We start from the raw sequence: 21,052 nt of genomic DNA, 5'->3' as shown, positions 1-21,052 counted from the left end.
ACTCAAAATGGATCAAGGAGCTTGATATCAAATCAGAGACTATGTGTGTGATAGAAGAAAAGGTTGGCTCTGATCTACATATTGTGGTGTCGGGCTCCAAATTCCTTAATAGGACACCCATAGCACAAGAGTTAATAACAAGAATCAACAAATGGGACTTACTTAAACTAAAAAGTTTTTTCTCAGCAAGAGAAACAATAAGAGAGGTAAACAGGGAGCCTACATCATGGGAACAAATTTTTACTCCTCACACTTCAGATAGAGCCCTAATATCCAGAGTATACAAAGAACTCAAAAAATTAAACAATAAGAAAACAAATAACCCAATCAACAAATGGGCCAAGGACCTGAACAGACACTTCTCAGAGGAGGACATACAATCAATCAACAAGTACATGAAAAAATGCTCACCAACTCTAGCAGTCAGAGAAATGCAAATCAAAACCACCCTAAGATACCATCTCACTCCAGTAAGATTGGCAGCCATTATGAAGTCAAACAACAACAAGTGCTGGCGAGGATGTGGGGAAAAGGGTACACTTGTACATTGCTGATGGGACTGCAAATTGGTGCGGCCAAATTGGCCGCACCAATTTGCAAAGCAGTATGGAGATTCCTGGGAAAGCTGGGAATGGAACCACCATTTGACCCAGCTATTGCCCTTCTCAGACTATTCCCTGAAGACCTTAAAAGAGCATACTACAGGGATACTGCCACATCGATGTTCATAGCAGCACAATTCACAATAGCTAGACTGTGGAACCAACCCCGATGCCCCTCAATAGATGAATGGATAAAAAAATGTGGCATTTATACGCAATGGAGTACTACGCAGCACTAAGAAATGACAAAATCATGGAATTTGCAGGGAAATGGATGGCATTAGAGCAGATTATGCTAAGTGAAGCTAGCCAATCCCTAAGAAACAAATGCCAAATGTCCTCTTTGATATAATGAGAGCAACTAATAACAGAGCAGGGAGGAAGAGCAGGAGGAAAAGATTAACATTAAACAGAGGCATGATGTGGGAGGGAAAGGGAGAGAAAAGGGAAATTGCATGGAAATGGAAGGAGACCCTCATTGTTATACAAAATTACATATAAGAGGTTGTGAGGGGAATGGGAAAAAATAAGGAGAGAAATGAATTACAGTAGATGGGGTAGAGAGAGAAGATGGGAGGGGAGGGGAGGGGGGATAGTAGAGGATAGGAAAGGTAGCAGAATACAACAGTTACTATTATGGCATTATGTAAAAATGTGGATGTGTAATTGATGTGATTCTGAAATCTTTGTAATGTTTTGAATAACCAATAAAAATAAATAAATAAATAAATAAAGCAATAAATAAAGCTCCCAGGCATGAAGAACTCTCCAAATTATTTGAGATAAGCTTATGCATATTAAATAAGAACATTCCTGGAGGATCTGATAGAACAAATTTATAGTCTCAATCAATTTTGTACAATTTTACTTTGAAGAGAAACTTACATTGAAGCAAAACTGGTATAAATGAAAATGTAAACCTTAATAAATAAAATTGAGATACATTAACTTCCACTTCAAAATAGCATTAAAACATAGAATAAACTGAAATAAAGCAAAAGCTCAAAATCTTGATAAAAATTATCTCCTTTCCTGTTAATAGTTTTTTATTAATATGACTAATATACCAGAAAACAATTTAAAGGAGGAAAGTTTATTTGTGCTTACATTTTCAAAAGTTGCAGTACATATTGGCAAACACCATTGCTTTGGGCCCAAGATTAAATAGAAAATCTTGGCAAAAGGTAAGAACATAGAGATTTAGGCTAATGACATTAACCTTTTTTGATGAAATAACACTAGAAAAAAAATTTAAAACATTAAAAATAAGATACACATAAACATACATGATCCATACAGAATCCCAAAGAAAAAAGATTAAGAAAGAAAGCAGCTCTGCAAGACATATTATAATCAAGTGACTAACAATGGAAATAAGAAAAAAAAATAGTAAAACATATACAATAAAAACATGAGGTCACATTTATTTACATTTATATAAATTTATATTTGTTTGTACAAATTTAATTATGTTTATAAAGCCTCACTTCAAACTTCTCACCTCAGACTTTAAAATCAAGGAGAGTTGGAGTGAAATGTTCCAAGCTTTGAAAGGAAACACTTGCCAACCAAGACTGCTATGTACAGCAAAGTGACGAACAAAACTAGAAATGACATGATCAGTGAAATAATCCAGATGCAGAATGAAAATATGCAAAAGCTAGAGAGAAAAAAAATGAAGAAGAATAAACAGGGGATTACAAAAAAATAGAAAGACAATCACAAAGAGATGAGCCACATGACTTGTTACAAAGATGTAAGAGGATAAAGCACTAGCTACAGGATAAAATGTACTTTGGAATAAATAAATATGCCCTGAAACTTCTAAGAATTCTTTCTCAATGAGGAACTGAATTAGAAACAAAAGTATGTGCCCTAAGAAACATCGGATGATTTAAGTGTCAGAGGAAAGGAACATTGCACATGTATCAACTGAGGCTATGGAAACAGTTCATAAGTCCCTGGAGGGCAGTACAGAGTGTAGTGAGTGAGTGGAGAGCTGCTGGAACTCATTCAGAACAATCCCAAAACTCCTCACTTTCTTCACTTCAGTCATGGTTTTCAAATCTGTTAGTAGATTCTTGGGTTTTGACATGTCTACCCCAAGTACAATATCAATATCAATTTTACCATCTTTGCTTTTGGTCAAATTCTGCAGTATATCACAGCTTCCTTCCTCAAGTAACTTCAAGTCCATGGCCAAAGTCTGGTTCTCCAATATAAACACAAGTAGACAGTCTGCTACTGATGCACCAGGATCAACAACATCATGTCTTGACCACAAACAGGATCGCAGGAACTACCAAATCTCCAAACAGGGCTGCCAAATCAGGGACAGATAGATAATGGCCCATGAGCAGAATGAGGATGTCACCAACAGCACAGCTGATACCATGATATGCAATATACATATACATAAGGTGATCTTCTACCAGGGTTATTATTATAAGGCCTGTTCCTGGAAAATGGAGTGCATGGTGTTAGCCAAAGACCAATCACCAGATAATTCTATTCTTCCAAAAATACAAAGACCCCATCCGTTCACAGCTTCTACTTCCTTGGCCAGAATGAATTCCTGTTCTCTCAACCCCAAACCTCAATATTTGAGTAAGTCAGACTAGCACTTAACAATGATCTGAGATATTGCTCTTTCCTTTTTCTCCTTCTCCTTGTGACTTTGAGAAGGTACACTTCATGGTGCTGATCAATGTACCCACAACCTCACTGCCATCCTAACTTGCCTCAGAGACACACCTAAGGTCCCAGAGAAGCAACTTGTGAAATTTGCTGGAGGCCTTCCCATTGATGCAGGGCCTACTCTGCAGGGACTCTTAGATGGTCCAGACACTATTCCAGCTCCCGCAGTATTTGGCCTCTGAATTGTTGGGCCTCCCTGATTCATCTTGGAAGCCAGCCACCAGTATTGAAGGCTCCTTCTTCCCTTCCACAACGAACATGGAAGAAGCTTCACTCCTGGAGCTATAGGTCTTGCCAAGGTAGGATCCTCCATCTTGGCCTGCTGTGGTTTGTTGAGAGCCACAGCTGAGTCAGGATGGTACCTGGCATTGCCAGAAGGAGTGGTTGAGAGGTAACACCAGCGAGCCATTAAGATGATGATAATTAAGTGAACCTGTGTATAACTGCTGTGACTGGATGATGCTGGATTGAAACAGACTGTGTATTGAGTTGTATATAGACCCCTGCTGTCCAGAAATAGGGCGGTTCCAGCAATAGGGTGGGTCCCACAATAGGCTGGCTCCTGCTGCCTCGGTCCGCTACTTTGGAGTTCCCATTGAGTTCTCGGGGAGGGGGTTCCTGGAGAGTTTGTGCAGAGCCCAGAGCAGGGTGAGTGAGTTCCCGGGAAGCGTGCGTGGAGTGCGGGTAAGAGTTCAGGCAATAAAGGAGTTCTTGTTTGAACCTACAAGTGCCTCGTGGTGGCTCAGTTATTTTGTGCCCAGCCAGATTGCGGCATTTGGTGGCCCATGCCGAGGACTCCTGAAGCTTGGGGGTAAGTGAAATTGCTTGCACCTGAGGGAGGGTGAGAGAATGGGTGACCATTTCAAAAAACGATGTGTTCTTCTTTTGATTTGTTTGTTTTTGTTTCAAGCTGCCAGTCTTCTCAGGCAGACTGGGGAAAATGGTTGGCTCAGGGTTTGAAGTTGTTCATCCCTGAGGAAGAGATAGAGATAAACCATGGATACACATATGAAAAAAATTAAAAAACTGATAGAACAAATTTTTGTTCCGTTTCATTCTGTTTTGGTTTTGTTTTGTGTTATCTTGTTGGTATGTGTTATCCTTGTAGCAGAAATATGGGGTCAGAAATTAGCAAAAAACAAACTGAAAGAATGATAAATAAGTTGTTAGAGGAAGGAGGCACCCCAGTAAAACCAAGAACAGTCAGGGCATACATTGATAAAATACAAAAATGTAGCCCATCACTTTTTAAGGAGGAGTTGTTGAATATATCACAATGGGACCATCATGGTGAATACTTAAGAAAGAAGGAAAAGAAAAACCCAGGAAGTTTGCCACTTGGCACATTGCCATTGTGGATGATGATACGATTTTGTTTGCCTACTCCAAAGCTTTCAGTTCAGATTATGGTAGAAGATATATTTGAACAGAAAAAGAGGAGGCCTCTCGAGATAGTCAGAAAGGGGAAGAAAGTTTATAGCAGAAAAAGCCATCAGGGGAAAAGTTACAACAGGAGGCTGCTACTAACACCTTTCTATCACCAGAGGGCATAAGTGTCCAACCAACAGCTCCATCTATGGAGACACCATATGCTGGGGGGCCCCCAACCCCCATAGTTGATAGATGGGATCTTGAGACAGGACCTCAAAGATTAGCATGCCCTATATTTGAGCAGGCAGGAGGGCAGCGAATTCACCATGCTTTAGATTTCAAAACAGTGAAGCAACTAAAAGAGGCTGTAACAACCTATGGCCCTCAAGCACCCTTCACTATAAGCATGGTTGAATCCATTACCAACTTGAACATGATGCCAGCAGATTGGGCTACCATGTGTAAAGCTGTGCTACATGAAGGACAATACCTGTTATGGAAGGTTGACAATCAAGAGTTTTGCACAGAGGCGGCTAGACAAAATGCAGCAGCCGGATATCCTCAGAGAAATTTAGATATGTTACTAGGAGACGGACCTTATGAAGGTCAGCTGCAACAAGTTGGATATGATCCTGCCATATACTCACAAATCACTTCAGCTGTAATTAGGGCATGGAAAATTTAAAGGGGCATGGAAATTTACAAGGTCAATTATCTAAGGTCATACAAGGAGCTAATGAACCTTACGCTTATTCAAACAGCTACCAGATTTTGGGGGGATACAGAATAAGCAATGCCATTAATTAAACAGCTAGCCTATAAACATGCAAAATGATGGTGCAAGGAGGCCATTAGACCATGGAAACATGAAGACTTAAACACATATATTAAATTATGTAGAGAAATTAATGAACAGGGGCAAGTATTGGCAGCTGCAGTACAACAGGCTTTAGATGCCAGGCCCAAAACATGCTACAAATGTGAACAAACAGGACACTTTAAACTCAGTTGCCCCATAGAAGGAGGGTTTAACAAAACTAGGTATCAAAGGGGTAGAATATAGGGTATCTGCCCACAATGCCATAGAGGGAGACATTAGGCTAATAAATGCTGTTCTCAAACCACCATAGAGGGTACTCTGTTATCAAAAAACAGACAAGGATCAGGTGTTTACCAACGATACCAAAGAGAAAAGCATCGGGCTCCATTGCCAAAAAATGGAAAGGGGGGGCCCAATGCTCCAGGGCCCATGACCACAAACATATGGGGCACTGGAGGAACCCAGCAACACCATCATGCTAGTGCCCAAGACACATTATCCATTAGATCCCTCATCAGACAAACCAGAGGAAGTGCAGGGTTGGACATCTGTGCCTCTGCCAGAACAGTACTAACTCCAGAGATGGGAGATCAAATCATTCCCACAGGGGTCAAAGGACCTCTTCCCCAAGGAACAGTAGGCTTATTATTGGGACACATTTCTTCTACTCTAAAAGGACTTATGGTAAGTCCTGGGGTAATTGATCCCGATTATGAAGGTGCAATAAAAATTATAGCCAGTTCTCCAAGGGGTATATCAGTAATTTCACCAGGAGATAGAATAGCACAGTTATTAATAATACCCAGCCTACATGATAAATTTTCCAGCCATATTATAGAAAGAGGTTCCAGGGGATTAGGCTCCACAGGTGCAGATTGGGCTATGCTTTCTTTAAATTTAGATTCTCGCACCATGCTAAAACTAAATATTCAAGGACATGAATTTAATGGGCTACTGGATACAGGTGTAGACCTTAGCATCATCTCTCATCAAGAATGGCCAAAACATTGGCCATTACAACAAACCATTCAAATGCTTTGAGGCCTAGGAGTGGTGACTAATCCCCATAGAAGTGCAATGGTATTAGATTCGAAGGATCCGGAAGGATGTGAAGAAACTATAGAGACATATGTATTGGATCATCTTCCTATAAGTTTATGGGGATGAGATGTCCCAGATCAATTTGGTTTGACATTAACAAATAACATCAATCCAAATGTGCCCACTATTATGGCTAGACAAAGTTTTAGGAAAGGAAAAGGATTAGGAGAAAAAGGACAAAGTATAGTGGCACCAATACAAATAGATCAAGAAATAGACATGGATTGGGTTTTCAGGAGGGGTCATTGAGACACTAAAAATTACTTGGCAATCAGAAAGGCCAGTATGGGTTCCTCAGTGGCCCCTGACTAAAGAAAAGATACAAGCAGCCCATGACCTGGTCAAACAACAATTAGTGGAGGGACATATACAACCTTCATATCTCCCTATAATACTCCCATTTTTGTCATCAGAAAGAAATCTAGTAAGTGAAAATTATTGTAAGATTTAAGAGCCATTAATAATGAGATGGTTATTATGGGACCTGCTCAATCAGGAATTCCAAAATTGTCTGCTTTGCCAAAAACCTGGTATCTTTTAGTTATAGATATTAAAGATTGTTTTTTTTTCAATTCCAATTCATCCTGAGAATAGTCCCTGTTTTGCATTTACTGTCCCTGCGTTGAATCATGAAGATTCTGATCAGAGATATGAATGGAAAGTACTCCCTCAAGGGATGGCTAACAGCCCAACTATGTGTCAAATTTATGTTAACAAAGCAATCCAGCCACTTAGAAATCAAAATCCTGAACTACAAATATTTCACTATATGGACGATGTATTATTAGCAAACAAAGATAAAAACACATTGCTGGAATGTTATGACACACTTACCAACTTATTAAAAAATTATAATCTAGAGATAGCAATAGATAAAGTACAATTAAATTTTCCAATTAATCATTTAGGAGTTCTATTATCCTCAACCATAGTCTGTACACCAAAAATTCAAATATGAGTTGATGAACTCAAATCACTTAATGACTTTCAAAAGTTATTAGGAGACATAAATTGGATAAGGCCTTATCTAGGCATACCAAGAAGAGAGTTGGGACCTTTATTTGATATCCTAAAAGGTCCATCAGATCCAAATTCACCCCACATATGAATGCCTGAAGCAAGAAAGACATTAAAAATCATTGAAACATATATGGAAAATATGCATTTGGATAGAATTGATATAAGTTTGCCTTTATTATTTATTGTACTACCAACAAAAAATATTCCTACTGGAGTATTTTGGCAAGAAGGTCCATTATTATGGATACATTTATCTTATTCTCCTAACACTATTCTTACTAGGTATCCTGAGGCTGTAGGACAATTAATAGTCAAAGGAATAAAATCAGCAAAGGGAGTGTTTGGAATTTCTCCCAATATAATTATTACTCCATATACAATGGATCAAATTGATAAGTTAGCTATTGAGTTAAATACTTGGGCAATAATCTTGTGCAAACCTAATGTTTCATTTGAGAACAACTTACCATCTAATCCTTTATTGACTTTTTGGACATTGCATCCTGTAATTTTTCCAAAAATGACAAGGAAAACACCTATCATGAATGCTCCAAATATATTCACTGATGAGTCAAATAATGGTACAGCAGCAGTAGTTACCCCTGATTAAACTTTTACATTTTTAGTACCCAAACAATCAGCTCAAAAGGTAGAGCTTAATGCAGTATTACAAGCTTTTGTGATGTTTAAAGATTCTGTATTTAATTTATTTTCTGATAATCAGTATATAGTTAATGCTATAGTATCCCTTTAAGATGCTGGTAGGATTTCCTCTTCCTCTACTGTTTTCTCTTTGTTTTCCACTATACAAAGTCTAATCTGGGACAGAAAAGATCCATTCTTTATGTGACATATCAGGGCACATACAGGATTGCCTGGAGTCCTTAGTTTGGGCAATTTTTTAGCAGATAAAATTACACATGACATACATATTTTTTCTATGCTAGAAGAAGATACAAATTTTCATAAATCCTTCCATGTCAATGCAAATATTTTTTAAAAAGCATTTTAAAATAACTAAGGAACACGCTAGACAAATAGTAAAACAATGTCAAAATTGTGTGACCTTTTTACCACAAGTTAATCTTGGAGTCAATCCTAGAGGACTGATACCTAACCATATTTGCAGATGGACGTCACACACTTACCAGAATTTGGAAAATTAAAATATTTGCATGTTACAGATGATACTTCTTTGGGGTTTTTGATGGGTTCCCTTCATGCCGGAGAAAAACTAAAGATATTATAGCTCATTGCTTACACAATTTTGCCACCCTTGGCATTCCAAAACAGTTAAAAACAGATAATGGCCCTGGCTATACTTCTACCTCTTTTAAACAATTTTGCTCATCATTTGGCATTATTTATATAACAGGAGTCCCATACAATCCACAGGGACAAGGCATAGTTGAAAGAGCTCATCAAACTATTAAAATGTACTTATTAAAGCAAAAAGAGGGAATTGGGAAGGAATATATATATCCCCCAAAGATAAACTTAAAATAACCCTTTTTACTCTAAACTTTTAAAATTTGGATTCATCAGGGCTTAGTGCTGTGGAAAGGCACATGTGTCCAAAAAATGTACATAAGCCCAAGGTACTTTGGAAGGATATTCTAACAGGACAATGGAAAGGTCCTGACCCAGTAATTGTCTGGAGTCAGGGGTCTGTTTGTGTGTTTCCACAGGGAGAACAACAGCCGATTTGGATTCCAGAGAGATTAACTAAAGCAATTTCTATAGACCAAAAAGAAAATGATTTGGCTCAAATCCATAACAGCTGAAATCGAGAACTCCAGTTTGGCTATCCTTACATCTGTGACAGTGGTTCTCCCACACCTGGAGGCTATTGAAACCAGGATTTTTTTTCAATATTTATTTTATTATTGCCCTGTCCCACATCATGAAGTTCTATTTTATTTTTTGAGCTCATACAGACCTAGGTTAATGTTTTTCTTATAAGTTCTATTTTTTGACTGTGGAGTTTTTAAACATTGCAATGGAGATTTCACCTGTGAAAAGCTACAAGGCCTTTACTATTATGTTATGTGTTGTATGTATTGTATTGTGTGTGCTCACTTGTGTTTTGTGTTGTATGTCTGTATGTGCGTATGTTTTTATATCATATATGAGGAGCACTCATGAAAAAATGGATCCGAATATTTTTTTTCTTATTCACATGATTTAAATGGTTTAATTTAAATTGGGTAAACAGCTGTTGAGGATTGTTTTAAAATGTGAGCAAAAAAGGAGGTTGACAGATCTGTTTCTTTAGTTTCACCTTTCCTTTTCATTATATCTAGTTCTATTCAGGATAATAAATTGTTTAGAAAATTGCATTCTTTTAGTGCCTGCTGGAATGTTACATAATTTTTGTTTTAGCTATCATTGCCAAAATTCCTATTTTCATCCCAGTGCTGGTGAAGACGAAGCTAAAACCAAACTACAGCTTCTGTAATAGCTATCACAACAAACTGTATGAACTGATGCATCAATGAATAATGTCACTCAACAAGTGATCCTCAATCAAGAAGTCAATTTACTTTGGGAGGAAATGGACATATTAATGGATTTCTCTGCTTTGAACTGCTTGCAGAACTTGCCTGGACTATGTATCACTTATATGCACTGTGAACTATCTGTTGGTGCAGCGAATTGTGGTAGTGCTGGGGTATCTTTGCTGATGGTGTCATCAGTGGTATTTTTCCAAAAGGAGCCATCAATTGGCTTGGTGTCATTGCATTTTTGTAACCTCCTCCCTTCTGCTTGTGATGGTCGTTCAGCTAAAATTTGGGGGCCAACAGAGGTGAGGCAAAGAACCTCACCCCCACACACACTAGTGCAAAGGCCTATCCACAAGTTTGGCTTTATGCTGGGCCGGTAGTCAATTACGGGTAAGATCCAATTGCAATGGTACCAACGTAAGACAGGAGGCTGAAGCCTTGAAGTCAGCTCATCAATGACGGGTAAGAACTATATGTAGTATTGGACAACCTAAGACAGGCACGGTCCCTAAGCCACATGCTTGTTGTTTAATTAAACAGAAGGGGGGAGATGTTGAGAGAAACAGCCAAGTCGGGATGGTACCTGGCATTGCCAGAAGGAGTGGTTGAGAGGTGACGCCAGCTGTCCGGCAATAGGGTGGTTCCAGCAATAGGGTGGCTCTGGCAATAGGGTGGCTCCTGCTGCCTTGGGCGCCGGCTACTTTGGAGTTCCCGTTGAGTTTTTTTTTTGGAGGGGGGTCCTGGAGTGTTCGCGTGGAGCACGGTGGAGGGTGAATGAGGTCCCGGGAAGCGCGCATGGAGTGCAAGTGAGAGGTCAGGCAATAAAGGAGTTCCTGTTTGAACCTACAAGTGCCTAGTGGCGGTTCGATTATCTTGTGCCCAGCCAGACTGCAGCATTCGTTGTCTAGGGGTAGGGGAAACAAAGTGCAACATGCTAGCATTTAAACCAGGACACCTACATATTAAAATTTTCAGTGGCAAGGTAGTTCTTAAGATGGGTGAGCCTTTAAACATATTGAATGTGACAGACAGCAAAGTTACCAAGTACTCAGGTTGCAAAACTTGATGACAAATGTCATTGGAAAGACATTGTTTACAGGCAAAGGTAAAACAAACTGCAAAGTACCAGAAAAGATACAAAAAGTGTTTGGGGCAATGTGAGCTTGTTTTAAATTATAGGAGTCATTGGTATACAAAAGAATAAACCACTACCAATCAGCTAGGACTTATCAACTACAGTGAAGAATTCACAAGTTTGTAGTAGACTCCTTACAGAGAAAAAACAGTGTCAGATGATGTTCAGAACCTGGATTTTACATTCACTATTTCAATATGCTTCATAAGAAAAGAAAGTTCCCCTGTAACCGACACCCACACACATTTACCATATAACACCTCCCCCACCCTGCAGTGGCTCCACCCCACCTCCAGGTGCAGGCCCTACATCCTTGGCATGTGTGTCCCAGGCTTAGCATTCTCAAACCTCTGCAAAGGTCACTCAGCCAATTCCAAGACTGCTACTCCTCAGCCAGTAGCCCCTTCTCTGCCTCCCACTGTTTCCTCTCCCAACAATCCTAACCCATACTAGCCTCACCCCCACCTGAACCCTATCCTGACAGGGACCTGAGCTCTACCTCTTCCCCTTTCTTGGACCTCCCACTACCTCCCACTCTCCAGCTGCTCACTAATGCCTAGACATATGTCCCAGGGCTTCCAGGCAGCCAAAGTTCTGTAGTGTGGTAGAAGACAGATGGTCCTCCCAGTAACAACTTTTCAGTAACACATTTTCCTGTCATGTAGGCCACAACTAACTGCCCTGTTTGTGCCATTTCCCTGGAGTCAGGCACAACCCAGATCTGGAGGGTTCTCTTCCATCTGCAGGCATTGGTGATGGTGTCTGCCAAGTGAAGGTTGAACCAGAGCCCATACAGCCTTGCTAGTCAAATTCAAACCAGTGCCTCCTTGCAGAAGGGCCTCCAAGCGTCTCCCATCCACTGATTCATGGCCAGTGTCAGAAACTCAAGTACCTGCAGATCACCCTTTGTCTGAGTGTGGGACCTGGTATTTCTACAGATCATTTCCTTGGCATTGGAGCACCATCATTCCCATTCTACTTGGTGTCCCCTCCCATCAACATAACCTGTCATACACAGAAAAGAAATTAGAGTGCAAGATTATCAAGAAATACTCTTCACTAGAAACAAGTCACTGACCTGAGGCTCAAAAACCTTCTTCTACTCAGCATGCAAGACCTGAAAACTAACAGGCCAAGGATCGTAGGCAATGGTGCCTCTATTTTCAAACACTTCTAATACCAACCACAATGTTTTCCTAACAGGGATACATTTATCAAAGCTGAGTGTGAACAGAATAAGCTAAAATAACTTGTGTTAATATTTAACTACCACGAATATGGCACATCTAATTTTTAGTGGTGAAAATATAAACATCATTTACAACAGAATGTGAAAAAATAAGAACTTCACTCACACACATTTTTTTAAGTTTACATACAGAAGGAAATTGGAAGCAAGAAAGATAAGAAAAGTCATGGCAATGTCCTCGCCACTATTACAGTAGTAACAAACCAAGGCTAAACTATAACAATTCCAGATTCTGCCATCTAGGTAAGATACACACAAATCTCAATATATAACTGAATTTTTCTCAACTCAATGCTTTTCTGTTCAGAAATACCTTGAAGGATCAATCATACTGCAGAATCCTTTTTCCTTCTCACTTGAGAATGTCATGGTCCCCCTCAGGTTCAAAGTAGTGGTGCTATAATAAATCTTTAAAATACTTTTGAACACTTAATTACACACTTGTGAATTCTATTTGAACTCAAAGTCATCTCATCATGCACTTCAAAAAGGATCTCCTGTGGTCTTTCTAAATGTTTGTATAGACACCGGGGACCATGCTGACAAACACCACTGGACAGCTACTCTGCTTATTGGGAAACACCAAATAAAAGAAAAGTCAAGGAAGAATTACACAAAATGTTTCCAGTAACATTAAGTTGTGCATGGACATGGAAATCTTTAGCATACAAAAGAGTGGATCACTACCATTCCATTGAGCTGGGGTGAATGACCAGTGAAAAAGAAAATAACCACTCCTGAGAACAATTCACCTGATCTACAGACCATACTAAAACCTTGCAAGTTCTTCTTCAGAGGAAACATTTCCACTGGCAGCTCAAGTTCTGAAACTTGACTTCAAATGAAAAAACTTCAGGACACTTATTAATAAAAGAAATCTCTCCTCTATTCCAGTTCAAGTGTGCTTCCCCTGTCCACTCCAGTCCCCATACTCAGGCCCTAAAGCCCCAAGTACACCCACCTCTACCCAGTTCCCAAGCTTGGCATGCTATCACCTCTGTGAGGCTGCTGCCCCTAACAAACTCCCAGACTCCACCTCCTCTGCCTTGCACAGAACCCCTGCACCAGGCTCCAAGACACTCCCTTCCCCTGTCATCTTTTCACCCCAACCTTCCTCAGCAACACTGTGCTGGTCCCCTAGAGCCTCTCCTGACAGGGACTAAAATGCCTCCCCATCCCCCTAGACATACTGCAGCCTTCCCTACCTGCTGATGGGTGCCCTTCCAGGACATGGTTGGGCTGGCAGTGATGTCATTCAGGAATGTACTGAGGACTCCAGGCACCACAGTCCAGTCTCTGGGGAATGCAATCCTGCTTACATGAAGCAGGAAGTTTTTAATTCTTATTGAATTGAGATTAAATGTCATTTGTATTTACCTTGGGCTCCCTATCCAAGAACTGCTAACAGATCTCCTCGTATTTTTCCATGAGCTGTTCTTGTCATTTACTTTGTACCTCTTCTATCTATAATAAAGTACATACTAAAAAAGGTTCATTTTTAGGAACATTCGAAAGCTTTTTTGATTTTTTTAAATTGAAGCTCTTTTAATCTATATTGTCTATTTCATCATATGCTGTCCTGCTCAAAAATTACCCTTCATATATAGTACTCTAGAGATAAGTTTTGAAACAGGGTGATAGGTACACAGGAAAGGGTGGGATGGTATTCCATGTACTTATATTTTTGTGTTTGTACACTTTAATAACAACACATTAAAAATAAAGACTGCTTCTATGTAAAAGTGTCCACCCTTATCCAGGTACAGTGCTATACACTTGTAACCACATCAGAAGGCTGAGACAGGATATCTCAACTTTGAGGCCAGTTTCAACAACTTACTGAGATTCTGGCACGAAAAATTTTTTTAAAAAGTAAACACATATAAGTACAGTTGTATGGTAAAGTGCCTCTGGATTCATTAGCCAAAAACAAAGAAAACAGTGGGAAGGATGTCTCCACTGGGAGCGGTCCTGGGTAGTTACTTCAGCTTCCTTCCCCGGGCACCCCCACAGAATCACACCCTCTCTTCTACCCAGGTTTCTAACTTCTGGAGAAAAGCTGCAGCTGATTAAGATGTGAACTGCTTTATAATGTTTCTTCAGATTTACAAAACCCAGAAAATCTGGTGATGATCAGATCAAATCAGAATGTGTCATGCCTCTTCTTAGTCTTTCATTATGTATCAACACAAAACAAGTAAATTTCTGTGACACTTATCATGCAAAAGGAAATATGTCTGTTTAAAGAAAGTACAGGTACTAGCCCCAGAAAGTCAAGCTCTACTGTGATGGCTCATTCACAAAGGGAGAAAAGAAGATACCCTGGATGACAAAAGTCCTGCTTAGAGAAACCTTCCCTGCTGTTGCCTCACAATACCATCTTTCTCTCCCTATAAAAACATTTTGTGTCCCTGAGATCCCCAAGAGCACAATAAGGATGACAGCTCCCTCCCTCTTCCAGTGTGTTGGACCCTCAGTAAACCTGATTTCTTTTCCACTAATTCACATCTTCTGACAACTGGTTTTCCAGTGATGAGGCCCCTGGACCTGGGTCTGGCAACACCCGGAGGCTGCCAGTCTTTTCTATCACTTATGATGACAAAAAATTCCCTTTTGGGGGATGAGGTTGTGACTCAGTGACAGAGCATTTGCCTAGAGCACTTTCCCAGCATGTGCAAGGCCCTGAGTTCGATCTTCTGCACCACATAATTAATAAATAAATAAATAAATAAATAAATAAATAAATAAAGATGTTGCATCTAACTACAAGTAAAAAAAAAAAAACATTTTAAAACTTCCTTTTACATCATGTCTATTGGCTCATGTTTCATCAAATGATTCTTTTCTATTTTCAGAGTAACCATTTTATACACAGAGTAGTTTGTGAAAAAACACTGATTATAGAGTGCTTACACCCTGTAGCATCTCTGCAGGTTGCTCATGATCAAAAGTACAACAAGGCATGGTATTGGCATCCATATGTTCTCAACAGCTCACAAAATGTTCACATACCCTTTACAAAGTGTAAACAATCCTGAGCCCACATACTTCTTGATACACCACTTCCAGGGTGCAGGTGCAGAAAATATTTATCTTCTCCCTAAAGCAACAGATCATTACACCCACTAAAATCTGGAACCTCGCACTTCAAAATGAACTCCCAAGATTCTTATTACTCCTAGGAGGGTACTACTTGCCTGCTATTGGACAAAGGTCAGGTGCCTCCCAGGACTCAAGCTCTGTTTTCACCAAATGCTCTGAATGAAGGATGCTCAACAACACAGATAGTGGTGCTTCAACCATCTCCCAAGCTCTTATATTTTTATCCAAACGCACTGAATTGCCTCAACTTTTTTTTTGAACTACCCCATAATTAAGAGTTTACTGTTAAATTCCTTACAAAGGTGATCATTTGGAAAGTTAATCAGAGGAGAAATTCACAAAGGGGCCCTGTCTAGTTATAAACCTGTTACTCTGAAGCAGAATAGAATCATTCCCAGATATAAGGTAGGGTAGAGAAGTTCCTTTTTACTTACTGTTCCATATGCTTCTGGTCTTTGCATTTTGCTTCTCTTATCTATTCCTGCATCTGTTTATTCATTTTCTTCTTTAATTCTTTATTCTCTCTGAAGTCAAAATGGAAATACAAGGTGGGGGGAGCAGGTAAAACAAATGGCAGTTTGTGTTAATACATTTATATACGTGTATCAGTTGTAATGAGAATACAGGCTTACTTCTCACACTTGAGCTTCTTTCACTGATTGTTCTTACACCCTTCAGGAACATGTGTCAACTTCTGAATGAACCCATTTGTTATTTTATATGATCAAAAGCAGAGTCTCTCCCACTACCTCAGCCACCCCAACATCTGTGGCTAGAAAAATCTGCAATAAATGCTAAACAATAGTTAAATTGTCAGACACCTAACACTGGTAAATAGGACACAATGTTAAACCATCATATAATCTGGGCCTACAGGTTTCAATAAGAATTTCTTATTATCCCTATTCTGAATTCATTAGATTGTTGGGCCTGTTACTGCAGCCTGGCTCACAGCAAACACAACTAACAGTGCAGAACTAGGTTCCTATCTACTCTATGACCTACTGAAACTGGGATTTGGTTAAAGGGCATACATTTTGTGAACCTGTATTCATGATTTTAAATAGGATTATCACTGCCTTTATCTCTTGGAGGCCTTATGACTCTTAAAAATGAGCATGATACATAGTAAGTTATATTTTTGGTTTCCATGCATCATTTATCATTGAATTGCTTCAAGAGTTGCATGAGTTGCCCATTTAGAAATCGTCTTCACAGCAAAGGAAACAATAAAAAATATGAAGAGAACCTAAATGGGAGAAAATCTTTGACACCTGCATATCAGGTTTAGAATTCATCTCTAGAATATATAAAGAAATCATAAAACTTCACACTGTAAAAACAAGTATTCCAAACACCAAATGGGCAAAGGAACTGAATAGGCACATCACAAAAGAAATACAAAGAGCCAACAAATATATGAAATGAATGTTCAGCATCACTACCAATTAGAGAAATGCAAATTAAATCTCATTCCAGTCAGAATGGCAATTATCAAGAATACAAGTAACAACACATGTTGGCAAGGATGTAGGGAAAATGTTCACTCATACGTTGCTGGTGGAACTGCAAACTGAAAGCAGTATGGAGATTCCTCAGAAAACCAATACTGAAAGCAGTATGGAGATTCCTCAGAAAACTTGTAATGTAACCACTAGTTGACCAAGTTATCCCACTTTTCAGTATAAACCCAAAGGGCATAAAATCAGCATACTAGAACCAATCAACCAAAGGCCAAGTAGTCTTTATAATATGTGGATACTGACACCAATTTAAAAATATATAAATAAATAGAAGATAAACCAACAGAAGCCAAACTCATGTTCTCTTTTTCACTCTTCCTTTATTTATTTTTACTTGTATTCCTTCTGTTCCTCCTCATAAACAACACACCCTATGTTGCCACTGCATCAGCCCTATTCAACTTTTGGAATTGCAAAATTTTGTCTACCCTTATCTCTTGTTCTTTCCTTTTAATTAAATCTATTTTTAACTTTTCTTACCACTGGTTAGTTTTTAAAATGTCAGACCCCACCATTAATTCTATACAAGCAGTTAAAACACTGGAAGTCATAGGTAATACCAATTGTTTGAGTTTATGATGAACATAATTCACGAATTAACTACTATCTTTACTGAAAAAAACTGCTGACCCCACCATTTCTGTTTATGGTGTCAATCAACATTGTAGATGTTATAATAGGAACTAAGCACTTAATTTAATCCTATATGTTATATGCATAGGTTTTTGCAGTTATTTGACTCCCCCTAATCTGTGAGGCACTGGAAACCTACAGGATAACTAAAAGTTTGTAGAGTAGAAGCCACACTGCTTCAGATCCATTTGAATAGATGGGTAGACACATAAACAATATGAAAAAACAAGAGAAGAAAACATCCAAAACAAAATAGTGGAGTCTATTCAACAATAGACTCCACTGACACTGCACTGCAGGAAATGCCAAGGAAGGAATTTTAAAAGTTCATAGATAAGATGATCTAAGAGGTAAAAGATGGTGTAAGGAGTGAAATCAGAGAGAAAATACAAGAAGTAAAATATCACATCAAAAAGGAGATAGAAATTTTGAAGAAGAATCAATTGGAAATTCTTGAAATGGAAGAATCAAGAAACCAAATTAAAAATTCAATAGAAAGCATTACCAATAGACTGGATCATTTGAAAGACAGATGTTGAGGGAACAAAGGCAATATAATCTTGGCAAAGAAACTTGATCATGGAAAAAAACTGATAAGAGAACATGAACACAATTTTCAAGAAATATGGGTAGTATTAAAATGCCACATCTAAAATTTATAGGGACTCTGAGGTACAAATTAAAGGAATGCACAATTACTTTAAATAATACATTTAGAGAAAAATTACCAAATCTTAATAATTAAGTGGAAAATAAAATGCAGAAGGCATTCAGGACTCCAAATATATAAAATTACAACAAAACCATTCCAAGGCACATTATTATGAAGATGCCTTACCTAGAGGCTGAGGCTGTAACTCAGTGATAGAGTGATTGCCTCCCACATGTGAGGAACTGGGTACAATCCTCAGCACAACATAAAAATAAATAGAGAGAGAATTTTTTTTAATATTTATTTTTTTAGTTTTTGGTGGACACAACATCTTTGTTGGTATGTGGTGCTGAGGATCGAACCCGGGCCGCACGCATGCCAGGCAAGCGCGCTACCGCTTGAGCCACATCCCCAGCCCAACTTTTTGTTTTAAATTGTGATTTCAATGTAAGATTACTGCATAAAGGGGATGAAGCAATGTCAAAATTTCCTGAAAGAAGGGATACCAATATCATTTCATAATTGCCATGATCTTCATCATTATTCTTACCAAAGAGAAGAGATCACTGGCCAAAAATGTTCATACTTCAGAAGAGTCAGAGAATGAGGAGTGGTAATGGCATGCAGCTGCAAAATAATATTTTTTAAAAATCCCAAATGTTTGTGACTTGAAACAAAAGTATACAGTTATTTTTTCTTACAAATATTCTCATTTTTACCCATTCAGAAATATGCATCCATGTGCCTCTTCCCTATAATTATTTATTCCCAGATTTCTAAATGTGCTCTTTCTGAGTTTCTAACCATGTAGTGAAACCACTGGTCACAACTCACAAGTCAGAATGTGATCATACCTCTGCCAAACTGGAAATTTAGGCAGGATTTCTATGTTACAGTATTAAGGAAGAATTCCTTTCCCAGGAAAAATTGTTATTGTTGTTGAGGCTGTGGTCAGATTACAGGCATGAGCCTCTATGCCCAGTTTCTCAATCTTAAATAAAGGGAATAAGAAAGGCAAATAAAAATGTAATATTAGTAATGAGTAAGAATAACAACCATAGTCCAGTAAAGATATATTAGCTAACAAAAAAGCCAGGAAAATTGATACATGCATTTTGTCCCAGTGATTTGACTTGGAAGACTGAATGAAAGGATTACAAAATAAGGGCCAGTTGCAGCAATTTAAAAAGGCCTTAAGCAACTTAATGAGATTCTTTGTCAAATTAAAATATGAAAAAGATGGGGAAGGAACTTGGTGGAAATAAACCTCCTATACAAAAAATAAATTAATAAAAATCACAAGACTGGGCTGGGTTTTGCCTCAGAGATAGAGCACTCGCCTAGTATGCCTGAGGCACTAGGTTTGATCCTCAATACCACATAAAATAAAGATATTGGGTTCACCTATAAATAAAAATAAATATATTTAATAAAAACTGAAAAGAATACAACAGATGATTAATAGCACTGCATTTGAGAACCAAAAAGGACTACTTTTGAAATAAATTTCACGCAGATAAAAAAAAACTCAGTGAGTGACAAACATGAATGAATGAATGATCATATTTGAAAGGGGACTATCAGCTATCATTAAAAAGGCAATCATACTGCATAGGTTAAGAGCTGATTTCTAGTCATCTTTCAAGACCAGATCATTAGATTTTTAAGGCATTTACAAATTTTCTTGACTATGGGAACCTAACAGAAGTCTTGGTGTTTCATTTTATTAATTTGGAAATACATGAATATTAAAACCTCAAAAATGGCACAAAAATAGCACAAATTAATGCAAGTGAAAACATCTAATTAGGACATCTGTAAAGAGAATCTTTTAAAAAAACAAAAAATACATTCTAGAGACATAAATCTGGAAGTTAAAGACATCTTCTCAGAGAATATGTCTAATCAATAGTTTAAAAAGAAATGCAGATGAAAGAACATATTGGTAAGTATTTTGAATTAAAAGAACAGTGAAAGTGGAAACAAATAAGCACCATTTCTGTAAAGTAGTAGACAGCACCATTTTTAGATGGCACAACACTTTTTTTTAATTAAAATCTTGAACCTGAGGCATGCCAGCTGTTGTTGTTTATATTTAAATGCAAGTAAATAAAAATTCACTATTCAAAAACTACTTAAACAAATAATAGATATATTTAAGAAAGGAAAGGAGATAAGTGACATATGTACTACAAAAGATGAAAAATACTTTATTATTAATCTCAAAAATGTTCACTTGGAAAACCTGAGATATTGTTAAAAAATTTCTCAATCTTAAAATTATAATGAGACATGAATAAAGAATAAATTTATAGGACAATGGCTTTATTCATATTAGAAATTGGAGTCCAATGAATTTCTGTGGTTATACTATGAAATATGTTATAGACAATAAATAAATGGGTGTGGACACATTCTAAATCAAGTTATTACTAGAGTAGTTGTAAGGTGATTGCCTAACATGAATGCACATGAAAATCCCTTAGGTTGGTGTCTAGCAGCAATAAAATAAAACAAAAAAGCCAAAAAAATATTTTATTTACAAATATATCCATGTGTTGGATTGTCTTACAGAAACTGATTTTCTGATCCTTGCACTACATCTTATTTCCTGCTAATGCAACAAATCATTTTAAAGCCACC

The 21,052-nt window shown here is 38.0% G+C and overlaps 1 protein-coding gene across 1 annotated transcript in view; it reads left to right on the top strand.

Moving 5' to 3' along the window:
* The window catches only part of LOC308643747 (uncharacterized protein), a 738,434-nt gene extending 732,546 nt beyond the window's left edge, over positions 1–5,888 (top strand). Inside the window, exon 3 of the transcript XR_014020799.1 lies at positions 5,837–5,888. The gene's annotated coding sequence lies outside the window, so the exon portion shown is untranslated. The remainder of the gene's footprint in view (positions 1–5,836) is intronic.
* The last annotated feature ends 15,164 nt before the right edge of the window (positions 5,889–21,052 follow it).

This window comes from Spermophilus citellus, assembly GCF_964194105.1.
Source record: "Spermophilus citellus genome assembly, chromosome: 3".
In the NCBI taxonomy this organism is placed as follows: Eukaryota; Metazoa; Chordata; class Mammalia; order Rodentia; family Sciuridae; genus Spermophilus; species Spermophilus citellus.
The sequence above is the reverse complement of the archived record's forward strand: the minus strand, read 5'-3'. Positions and strand labels throughout refer to the sequence as shown.